The 11,899-nt window shown below is 37.2% G+C and overlaps 1 pseudogene across 1 annotated transcript; it reads left to right on the top strand.

Annotated features, from left to right (window-relative positions):
- Nucleotides 1-4,996: 4,996 nt before the first annotated feature.
- LOC145042575 (putative disease resistance RPP13-like protein 1) lies at nucleotides 4,997-11,263 on the top strand (annotated as a pseudogene). Its single transcript, XR_013680689.1, has 2 exons — nucleotides 4,997-8,755; nucleotides 9,602-11,263. The product of XR_013680689.1 is annotated as a putative disease resistance RPP13-like protein 1 (transcript).
- The last annotated feature ends 636 nt before the right edge of the window (nucleotides 11,264-11,899 follow it).

The following is an 11,899-nucleotide window of genomic DNA, read 5'->3' as shown; positions in this document are numbered from 1 at the left end:
CCTGGTAGAGGTCGATATCCTGTTATGTGGGGTGATGCTATGCTAGTGACCGGTTAGGTCGGTATCCTGGTTAGGATGATGATATGCTATGTGATATGTTGATCGGTTTGTTGACTGTGAATTGTTATATGTTTGTATGTTTATGTGCACATGGTTGTTCGTACTGGAGTTGGGTTGAGGCGGGTCCTGCTTTGTGCTGTAGGCCAAGATACCCAGGGTGGACCAGTTGTCCCGAAGGCCCAGCGAGCGGTCCGGATAGGCTATAGGCCCTAAGAGGGCGGACCAAACGTGCCGAGGCTCGGAGAGTGGACCAGGCCTACTGAAGACCCGGTGTGGGCGGACCAGTCATATTGTAGACTTAGAGAGTGGACCAGGTGGATTGAAGGCCCGGTGCGGGCGGACCAATCACACTGGATGAAAAGTTTAAAATTGGATGAAATTTTTCGGTCGTTACAGCAGGCTTCGAGGACGAAGCCTAATTTAAGTGGGTGAGAATTGCAACATCCCGAGTTCAGAAGTGCAAGTTCAGGGTTCAAAGTGTAAATGTGAAAGGGAAACTTGGCGAGTCCATGGGTGGACTCGGCGAGTAGGGTCGTGACTTTGGTCGCGTGTTAAGTGGCCAACTCGGCGAGTAGGCGTTGAGTGGAGAAAACCCTAATTTCGGAGGATGAGCCTTATATAAAGGACATTATACCCTCTCCCCAGCCTCTTTACCCTCTCTTGAAGTCCAGAAAACCCTAAGTTGCAATTGTGAGGGATTTGAGTGCATTTGGACCTTGGAGAAGAGATTTTGGAGGAGATCTTGGAGAGTTAGGAGGCTTGGAGCAAGGGGCTTTGCTAAGATTCGGATTTTTCTTCTGTTTGGGCTTCCTTTTGAGGTATTACTTCATTTCTTAGGCTGTTATTCATCTAGAATCATCATTTTAGAGTGTGTGGAAAGTTTGGCTTGTGGTATTTCGAGTTTGAAGGTTAGATCTGAGGTTGCTACCTCAGATCTGGAATGGAGAAGGTTTAGAGTGCATTAAAGTCCCTGTTCTTGAGTGTTTGGTGAAGCCATCTTGTCCCAAACCCTAGCCCTAGAGTGTAAAATGCCTAGATCTCTTTGGATTCACGTAAAGTTTGCCACTTTACGTGATGGATGGGTTGTAGAAGGGTAGATCTACGTTTTGGATCAACTGCATGGCCTGGAAGGCTTCTGTATGGGTTAAGATCTAGAGGCACTCGACGAGTCACAAAGGTGTACTCGGCGAGTTGCTTGAAGATGGACTGGAACTTGGCGAGTTGGAAAAACAACTCGGCGAGTAGGTTGAAGATAGCCTTGGACTCGGCGAGTCTTTTCATGGACTTGGCGAGTCTGGTCGTAAGGTCCAAACTTCTTCTGGTTAAGCCATGAATTAGTGAGTCAAGGGAGGACTCAGTGAGTTGAGTGCGAGGGGACTCAGAGTCATGGGACTCGGCAAGTCTCGGGGTGACTCGGCGAGTCGAGTCGTGGATTGGGGAAGTTCTGAGCATGAGGACTCGGCGAGTCATCGGGTTGACTCGGCGAGTAGAGTTAGTCAGGAGGTTGACTTTGACTTTGACTTTGACTAAGGGTTGACCAGTTGACTTCCAGGGGTATTTTGGTAATTGTCGGCTTTTGTTTGAGTTTAGTGTTGGTGTTAGCTAGTGGTGGAGATCGTATCAGTGGTCGGAGCATCTTGGTCTTATCTTTCAGTCGGCAGTTGCGAGGTGAGTTATCCTCACTATATCAACAGGGTCTAAGACACCAAGTTCGGCCCTTCATCGGATTGAGATCCGGGTATTTGTTGTTATGTTATTGATTTGATATGTTTGCATCCTGGTAGCTAGGATGGTATATGTTAGAGACCTGGTTAAGGTCGGTATCCTGGTATGTAGGATGATGTTATGCTAGTGACCGGTTAGGTCGGTATCCTGGTTAGGATGATGATATATTATGTGATCTGCTAGATTGGCTTGTTGACTGTGAATTGTTATATGATTGTATGTTTATGTGCACATGGTTGTTGGACTGGGGTTGGGTTGAGGCGGGTCCTGCTTTGTGCTGTAGGCCAACATACCCAGGGCGGACCGATTGTCCCGAAGGCCCAGCGAGCGGTCCGGATAGGCTGTAGGCCCCAAAAGGGCGGACCAGACGTGCCGAGGCTCGGAGAGTGGACCAGGCCGACTGAAGGCCCAGTGCGGGCGGACCAGTCATACTGTAGACTCAGAGAGTGGACCAGGTGGATTGAAGGCCCGGTGCGGGCGGACCAATCACACTGCAGACTCGATGTATATGGCTAGAATCGGAGGGTGGACCAGGTGGACTGTTGGCCGGTGCGGCGGACCAGTCACACAGTAGACCCGAAGTGCATGGTTGTTATGTGTTCTGTTATGATATGGCATGTTATGCATGTATGGTATAGGTGGTTGGTATTTTGGGGGTATCTCACTAAGCTTTCGGGCTTACAGTTGTGGTTTAATGTTTTTTAGGTTCTTCAGGAGACCGTGACAAGGCAAAGACGTGATCGTACCGCTCCTCATGATTATGTTTTATGATGTGGTTCTAGGAAGACTCTGATAATAGTTGTATTGAAAACCTTTTTGTAATAACATTATGAAAATGGGTTGTTTTTGAAAAGTTAAAATTTGTTGAAATTTTATGGTCGTTACAAAACTTTTTTCTTTTTTCGTCGTTTGTACATGTAAATGATTTCACAAAAACAAATTAGGGAGGATATATACCATCACTAAGATAGTAATTGCGCTTACATGCTACCCCGTTTGCTTGAAAAGGTATATCGTGCAACTTTCCAAGATAGATATCGTTGAATACCGGTGAATAGTCTAGAAAATTGATGTCATTGTTTGCACAGATGGACCAAAGAATGCATACAATATCCAAAGATCATGTGATGCAATTGCTTCTAGAACAATCATCGACTCTCTGTAGTCACCTCGCATGTACAAACCATGCCAAGCATTAGGGCTCAATGTCTAAGCCCAATGCATGCAATCGATACTACCTAGCATTCCTGGTTGCCTCTATGCACTGTGTACAATTAGTGGACATCGTTGATAGTTGGTTTGCGTAAATATCGTTGCTGATACACCAAAGTAATAGCTTTGAAGAACTTGTACACACATTCTCATACGGTATGCATATACATAAACTAATCATTTATAATGTAATCACAACCCGCTATCATCCAAAAGAAAGAAAGATAACCAACAACAAAACTAAGTAAAAATGTTATGTGTATTAAGGAGGGGGGTCTAGAAAACTGGAAATCATATAGGAAATATATGGAGATGATGAAATTACATAGATAAAATATCTTTAGCACTAAATACCAATAAGAAAAGTTATTTAATATTCATGTTTAAGCAAATGTATAGTATTGTTTATGTTAGGCATGTCATCGAACACCTATTAGTTGTCATCATAAAACATTGCTTTATAAACCTCTATTGTCATTTACCTGCTGCAAGCATTAAAAACATTAAAAATATAGTAAAAATCTTGAAAAACTTCATAATTGCATTTTCCAATGCTTTATTAATCTTGTTTTAGAAAGAAATCCAGTGGAACGTTGCAATTTTGGGAAGATCATAGAAGATTAGATGTGGAAACATGTTAGGGTTTTTGGGTGTTCTTCACCGATTACAATTTATGAAGTGACTAAAGGAAGAAAAATCAAAGTACCTTCTTTTTCCAGCGAAATCCATCAAAATAGTTACCCCCATATCACCATATCAGTAATGTGCCATCAATTTGATGTTATTCCTGGCGGGGTTTAGGGTTTGATTAAAAATCCTACAAAATTCAAATACCAAAAAAGTTTGAGAATCATGAGTGATGTAGAAATAAGAGGTCATCAGTTGCATCGTTTCTCTTCTAAGAACGATTCATGAAAAAAAAAGGATCAAAATTTGGTTGATAATCAGAGATTTAGAGAGATTTCATAAATCTCAAAATCAAAAAAGTCTTGTGAATAGAAAATAAAAGGAATTCCAAATATAAATGAAGAGAAAATACATGCCTATTCTTGAAGCCCATGAACAACAGAAAATTCTACAAAAATCAAAAAAGAAAGAAGACTGTAGCGACCAAAGTTTGTGGTCATTGGTGAAAAAAATGAAGATTTCAAAAGAGGATGGCAACATTAATATATCTAGCTATGGTTTGGCGTATATAATGGAGATTTGGTTTCCAAAACCGACGGAGAAATTAGAGGAGGAAGAGGCGTGATAACGGGTGATTGAAGAATGATTTCAGTATTTTTTTTGTTTTATTTGAGTTTTGAATTTGAATAGAAAAAGAAGGCGAAATCAAAATGAAATGAGTAAGAAAAAAGAAAGCTAAGATGCTAGAAGGATATTTTCGATCTCAAGGGTAAAGTCGAAATTCACATTGGTTATTTGAGCCGAAAAAATTACATAAGAGGTGTTGAGTGACACTTTAGTAATTATTTATTACATTAAGGGATTTATAGTAAATTTAAAAAAATTACAAAATATACAAGGTATCATTATGAAACTATAATGGGCTCGATTCCATTTCTTTGAAGAAGAAAGGATGGCAAACATTGCAAAAAGCTATCTGAGTGTGGAAGAAGATGACGGACCAGATAAGGAAAACTATGGACCCTACTATATTGGATGTTGTCTAAGTGAGTTCCAGCATTGATTTACACTGTATTAGACCATCTCCAACACATCTTCATTTTTTCTTCTATAAATGAAGTAAAAAATAGAGTAAACAGTCTTTCATCTTCAACCTTACTTTATTTTCTATCCTATTTTTTAGCCTAAAAATATATTCCTAGAATATTTTATTATATATATATATATATATATATATATATATATATATATATATATATATATATATATATATATATATATATATATATATATATATATATATATATACCCTCTACTAAAACTCTATATTATCTGCAAATTCTCATCCCTTCAAAATCAAAACCCTCAATAAAAAACGAATCCTTCCTTTATTCAAATTCCAATGGCTGAAATCGTTGTTAGCGCCGTCATCACTGTGCTGTGCGAGAAGCTAATCTCTGGTGACTTGATGAAGCTGGCTCGATCCGAAGGTATCGATTCTCAGCTGAGAAAATGGAAGAAATTTTCAATTGTGGGTGAACGATCTCCAGGCTTTGGCTTACGACATAGACGATGTACTCGATGATTTGGCCACCGAAGCTCTGCGACGCAAGTTGAATCAAGAAGCTCAAGCCAGCTCCAGTAGTAGTAAGGTATTGAAGCTCGTCCCAAATTGCTGTACTAATTTCACTCCTCGCAACTTCATGTATGGTCGGAAGATGAGTTCAAAGCTAGATGTGATCACTGCCAAATTGCGTGATCTTGTTGACCAGAAAAATGATTTGGGTTTGAATGTAAATGTTGAAAGGTCAAATATAAGAGAGAGACAGTTGGAGCAAACTTCACTGGTAGATGAGTCCAAAATCATGGGTCGGGAAGGGGATAAAGAGGCCTTGATGGGGAAATTGTTGGGAAATGAAGGATGTGACCAGAATGTGAGCATAGTGTCGATAGTTGGAATGGGTGGGATAGGCAAAACCACTCTTGCGAAACTCTTATACAACGAGGAGAAAGTGAAGGATCACTTTGAACTCATGGCATGGGTTTGTGTTTCTGAAGAGTTTGATGTATTTAACATTAGCAAGGCAATCTTCCAAGCAGTAACCGGTAAAAACGAAGACTTTGCTAATCTCAATCTGCTTCATGTGGCCCTCAAAGAAAAACTTTCAAAGAAGAGGTTCCTACTTGTTCTAGATGATGTCTGGAATGAAGACCACGTTAAGTGGGAACTCCTCCAAGGCCCTCTTCTTGTAGGGGCACCTGGAAGTAAGGTTATTGTTACAACAAGGAGTAACAAGGTCACATCAGTGATGTACTCAGAAGAAGCTTACCCTCTGGGGGTTTTGTCAAATGAAGATGCACTGTCATTATTTGCACAACATGCGGTAGGTGAAAAAAACTTTGACAAACATCCAACACTTAAGTTGCTTGGTGAAGGTATTGTCAAAAAATGTGGTAGACTGCCTTTGGCTTTGAAAACACTTGGGACAGTCTTGATGGGAAATAAAAATGGTGTTTAATGGGAGGAGTTGTTGAAGAGTGAGATATGGGATATAGAGGATGGAAGTGATATTCTTCCGGCTCTAAGATTAAGCTACTATCACCTCCCTCCACATCTGAAGCAGTTGTTTGCATACTGCTCCTTAATTCCCAAAGACTATGTGTTTGACAAGAATAAGTTAGTCCTATTGTGGATGGCAGAAGGATTTTTGTCCCAATCAAAAGGAAACAAGTCAAAGGAGCGTTTAGGTCATGAGTATTTTGAAGAGCTAAAGTCAAGGTCCTTTTTTCAACAATCAACGGACGATAAATTAGGATACACAATGCATGACCTGATAAATGATTTGGCCACAAGTGTTGCAGGAGAGTTTTCCTTTAGATTGGATGGTGAGGTTGATGTATCTGCCATGAATGAAACTTTTGATAAGTTTCTTCACTTCTCACTTATAGGTTCAGGATCTGGATCATTTAGAAAGCTCAAGGAATTACAAAGAGCTAAACGTTTGCGAACTTTCTTACTAATCTCAGTACCTTGGACAATTGGTAGCTTATTGGACAAGATTGTTGACGAATTACTTCCTGAACTACAGTTCCTGAGGGTGCTAAGTGTCGTGGGCTTGACTCCGAGTGATGATTACCTATGGCAAGGTATTCTTTCAATCAGAAAGATCCCACAATCCATTGGTAGTCTCAAGCATCTACGGTACCTTAATTTTTCTTTTACTGAAATCACAAGTTTACCAGAACAAGTGGGTGACCTTTATAATCTACAGAGTTTATTGGTTGAGAGTTGTTACAAGTTATCTAGCTTGCCAAAAAGTTTTGCAAAGTTGATAAACCTTCGACATTTTGGAATAGATAAGACGCCAAAGGTGATCAAGTTGCCCTTGGGAATTGGTGGCTTGACGAGTCTACAAACTCTATCCAAGGTCATGATTGAAGAAGCCAACGGGTTCAAAATATCAGATCTTAAGGAACTATCGGATCTTCAAGGTAGGCTTTCCATTATTGGTCTGGACAAAGTGATAAATCCAATCCATGCAAAGGATGCCAATTTACATCAAAAGAAGGGTCTTGAAGTTTTGGAGATGGAATGGAGTGATAATTTGTTTGATGATTCTCGGGATGAGAGAATTGAATATGAAGTACTAGAAGAACTAAGGCCTCCTCCTAAGTTAAAAAACCTCAAGATTTTGTATAACAAGGGAACGAGATTTCCTAGTTGGGTCAGGGATCCCTCGTTTGATCAGTTAACAAAGCTTACGTTACGTGGTTGTAGAAGTACACATCTACCAACACTTGGATGTTTAGGGTCTCTTAAGAAATTGGTTGTTGGAAGCATGAGTGAGGTGAAGAGTGTGGGTTTTGAGTTTCTTGCACCTGTAAGTTCTTTTATTGGCATTGGATTTCCATCGCTTGAAGTTCTGAAATTTAAAGATATGCAAGGTTGGCAGAGATGGTCAATTAATAATGGCGACGGACATGGAACTCCTAGATTATTTCCTCGTCTTCATAAGATCTCTATAAGCAGTTGTCCAGAACTAGCTGAGGTGTCAATCGGATTGATACCTTCACTTCGGGTTTTAGATATAGAAGAATGTTCCGAAGCAGTGTTAAGAAGCATGGTTGGTTTGTCCTCATCACTTGTTGAATTAAAAATGTTAAATGTCAAAGGACTTACTCAACTACATGGAGAAGATGTAATGCATCTTAGGGCACTTGAACATCTTTATATTAAAAATTGTGATGAACTGGGGGAACAAGAATCAGAGGCATGCAAGAGTCTTGTGAGTTTACAGAAGTTGGAATTATATGATTGTAGTGAGTTGGTTTCATCAGCAGAGAAAGAGGCTAATATTGGGATCAGCATGGAATCACTTAAATCTGTGGAATTTAGTAACTGTAAGACATTGGAGAGTTACAATTGTCCAAATACTGTTGAGAGGTTGCTGATCAGGGTTTGTGATTCAATGATATCGTTGACCTTCTCAGCATTGCAGGAGCAGCCATCCGGAATGACTGAATCGATAGTCAGTGATTGTGATAACATACAGTTACAGCCCAAACCCATTCCCATTCCCATTCCAGTCAAAGATTTCCGTTTTCTCTGTGTGTCTCGCCTAAGATATCTTGAAATCCAAGACTGCAAGAATCTAAAGTCATTTCCTCATGAGCATTTTCGAAGTCTCACATCTTTGGAAAAAATGTGGATATATGAGTGTCCAAGTATGGACTACTCCTTCCCTTGTGGGGTGTGGCCTCCTAATTTAAGGATGCTAATGATAGGATCCTTAAATAAGCCCATGTCAGAGTGGGGCCCACAGAATTTCCCAACCTCACTAAGTGAACTAGGGTTATATGGCTACGATTCAGGAGTGGTTTCATTTGCAGTGGCGGACGATGTGGGGAATACTACTACTCCTACTCCATCATCATCATCATCTTTTCTTCTTCCACCATCTCTGGTTTCTCTACAGCTCACGGATTTTAAAGATGTGGAATCATTTTCAGAGGTTATACCACGCCTCCCCTGCCTTAAAAGACTTCATATCATATCATGCCCGAAGATTACAGATCTTAAGACAACATCCAGCCCATCTAATTTGAGAATAACAGTGTGGGAGTAGAAAAGGTATGTATGTCATCTTCTTACCCATCATTGATCGTTTACATAAGTATTAGGAATATCAATTTTGAGACTTGTTTGTTTTGTTGGTTGAGAAGATTATTTTAAATATTTAACCAAAAGTCAAAACTTATACTAAAAGAAGAAAAAAAATTGCAAGTGCAGTGGCAATGAATAGCTTTTCATTTGTTTTTCAGAACTTTTACCATTAAATTGCTATGTTTCCATGACTGAATGAGTACTTGTATCTTACCAGCATTGTGTTACAAAATCTTTGTATTTCCTTTTTTATTTTCATATTTTAGTTTTCATTGATATCAGCTTCCAATAACCTTGTCCAGTATTGAAAGAAAAACTAGTAAACATAACAAGACTGCACAATTTGCACTGCATCCACAAACTTCGACATTTTAGGTCAAACCCTATCGTCATTAAGATCTTGACTTTGATAACTTTTTTACAAATTTGGCACTGGCTTAATTCCGTTGTAGTATTTGGTATACGACTTCACATTTTCTTACAAATTTGTATCGGTTGTGCGGTTAGAATTAGTCCATTCTACATTAGAACTTTTTCTGTTAATGTAAAAATACGGTCAAACTTTGTATAGAATGACTAATTATGTTATTTACTTTTTTACTTTTTTGTGGTTATCATTTTTTTATTTCTAGGTAATAAGTACCATATATAAGGATGATGTAAGTACTATATTTTCTAAACTTTTCTAGGGATATATTCCCCAACTTCTTTGCTCTTGTTAGTGATTACTGGAAGAGATTGTTAATGAAATCATTAAAACAATATCCAGTTTTACTAATGACTTTTATTCTTGATCACTCGATTTTTCTACAGGTGAAACATGGAGCAGGGCTATCTGTGCCATGCTAGAGAGGCAATTATATGCTGAATATGCATGAGGAGATTATTACACGGTTGCAGAAGGTCATTGGATTGTAAATACGAAATACATTTTCTAAATCTGGGATAATTAGTGATGGATCTAACCATGTATTGGTTTGTTGACAGTGCTTGGATGCATAGGCGCTTCCATCAAAGACTGGGGTGTGAGTTTAAGTGTGGTTAGGCTGGTGGGGTCCCACTACTAGTAGCATTGGTTCTGGGTCTCGGATACAAAAACTTGACTACCAAGGGTGTTGGGGTTTTCAAAATTGGTTGTAAATTTGAAAGATTTTGTTGCAAAAAAAAAAAAAAAAAAAAAAAAAAAAAAAAAAAAAAAAAAAAAAAAAAACTGAATGATCCACAAAACTGAACAAACCATTAGACTTTTTTATAATTTGTCCTAAAAATTATAAATTTATAGTAAGACTTGTTTACAAATTGGTGATATGATTTAACTGATAAAAATAAAACTACAATTAACACAAAGTTTATACTTACTCTGTCTATATTATTAAAAACTCTTTAGCTCTGAATCAAAGAAATCTCATCATCCATACATAACGAATTGATGTGGTATATTCATATCATACTATATGAATAGTAAGAATCAGTAGGTATTCATGCTTAAGTTTTGTTTCGTTATGAATATTTTTTACTATTGTACCAAAAAAAACCTCTATCTCCATTTAAAATGTGGATAAATCTTTGGGATAATGTCAGAGGTCCTATAAACTCTTTCATTTTGTTTGGAAAGATCCTTAATGTTTTTTATTTTTGTAGTATGAGGTTTTAAAGTCTATTTTCCCTTGGTAAAAAAGGTCATTTGAAAAAAAAAATGTACTGTTACCTTTGTCATGTCATTAATGAGATAGTCAACATGGATTTAACATTTGTGAAGAATTTCTTTTTCCATATATATTTTTTTTATTTTATTTAGGAGTTGGTTAAAAAGATACATTATTTTTCCATTTAGACACCCTATTTGATTTTTAAGGTTGTTTTATTGGTTGAATTTGCATTGTTTTTCGGAAAAGTAATTATAAACAATTTATTATAGGTTGATTTTTAATAAAAATGTTGATAGGGTGTTTAACGGGTGTCTTAATAGCAACACCCTTTTATTTATTTTGAAATTAGAATGGCCCACCCTACCTCCTAACCCCCTCGTATCTCTTCATCTTCATCCCTATATCATATAGCTGTCTTGGCTTCATATTCTTGTTAAACATAGCAAGAATATATCCATAAATTTAACTTTTTGTGAACAAAGATAATGAATGACCCAGAAACATGGCTACCACACTCATTCCTATTTTTGCTCCAGAAACTCCATTCCATGCACAATTGAAATTGCTATCGCCGTTATTAATATCATCTTCAAAGTATTCTCTATTGATCGTGAGTTGCAAATTATATATGTAATTTGATATTTTTCCCATAATTGATCTCTTTCATTAAACATAATTATATACACCAACACCATCCACGAATGGGCCAAATACAGTGGGTTGAAAATCGTGTGTGTGTGTGTGTGAGTGAGAGAGAGAGAGAGAGAGAGAGAAAGAGAGAGAGAGTGAGAGAGAGAGAGACCCTCTTTTATTTATAAATATAAAAATTATTAAATAAGTATTAAATTTAAAAAATGAAAGAAAATGGAAAATAAATGTACCAAGGGCATAACAATCATTTCAATTTTTTGAGGGACCAAAAACACAATGAAATTATCTCAAGACAAAATTACAAAAATGGTCCCTGTGGTTTGCCAAAAGTCACAAAGGCAATGAGGAAGGTTCGAACTCACGACCTCCACCTCCCTTTATTGCCAAAGCCTTAACCAGTTGAGCTGAATGTTCAGCTAGTTATTTGTTCCTAAAGCCAATATATATAATAATGAAACCGTTAATATTTAAATAATAAATAAATTAAAAAAACATTTTTTTACCTAATTTTTTTTAATAAAACAAAATGTATTTTAATCGTATTATAAAAAAAATTTACAAACAATTTTTATGTATTTATTTTACGTAAATATATTTTTTATGTCTTTAAAATATACATTTTCGTATAAAAAATATGTTTTCGTAAAATATATTCTTTTATGACTTTGAAATAATAATAATTAATACTACTCATTACATAAAAAATATATATAAATTCTTTTGGGTCACTAGTTCTCAAATACGTATTTCATCTTATTTAACATACATATTTCGTTTTATTTAAAATATGTATATCATCTTTATTATATAT

Source organism: Lactuca saligna, chromosome 1 (genome assembly GCF_052625555.1).
Source record: "Lactuca saligna cultivar CGN05327 chromosome 1, ASM5262555v1, whole genome shotgun sequence".
Taxonomy (NCBI): domain Eukaryota; kingdom Viridiplantae; phylum Streptophyta; class Magnoliopsida; order Asterales; family Asteraceae; genus Lactuca; species Lactuca saligna.
The sequence above is the reverse complement of the archived record's forward strand: the minus strand, read 5'-3'. Positions and strand labels throughout refer to the sequence as shown.